This window comes from Furipterus horrens, unplaced genomic scaffold (assembly GCF_987537825.1).
Source record: "Furipterus horrens unplaced genomic scaffold, mFurHor1.1.pri manual_scaffold_3, whole genome shotgun sequence".
NCBI classification, from domain to species: Eukaryota; Metazoa; Chordata; class Mammalia; order Chiroptera; family Furipteridae; genus Furipterus; species Furipterus horrens.
In genome coordinates, this window is record NW_028327173.1 from 183,382,623 (window position 1) to 183,383,260 (window position 638).

Here is a 638-nt window from a genome sequence, read left to right on the forward strand (position 1 = left end):
GCCCGGTCGGCCCCCTGACACGTGACCGGGTTCTTCACGCTGGGGCCGCTGAGACTTGTAGTTCTTGTTTCTTTGACTGACGGCTCAGCTAGCGCCAGAAAAACTACGAATCCCATAAGGCACTGCATCCAGTCGACTCTAGCTCAGCTTGTTGACGAAGCCCAGAGCGCCTGCGTATGCCCTGGAGGGGGCGGAGAGAGGAGCGCCGTAGTCCCTGCTGGGAGTCGTAGTCCCTAGACCGCGAGTTGTCAGGTTTCCTCCCGAGGCAGCAGTGGAGGCTGCTGGGAAGACAGGACACGTGGAGGGAGCTGGGGCTCCCAAAGCCGGGCACCGCACGAGTGCTGGGCGCTGAGCCCAGGGGACAGGGTGGAGGCTCTGGGGAAGTAGCTGGCTGCCTAAATAACGCTCCCTCCCCTTGGCGCGACTGGTTTTACTTTGTCGTTTTGGTTCCCCGAGTCGCCCTGCATTGCGTCCTGGGGCGTAACCGCCAGCTGTGGGGATCTTGCTGTGGCGGACCAGGGGGCGCGGCTCGGGTGCACACGAGCACACGAAGACCCTTGGGGTCTGGCTGTGGGGAGATGTCAATGGCAGGTATTAAGTGGTGTTACAAGACAGGCAGAATGACCGGGCTCGCCGAG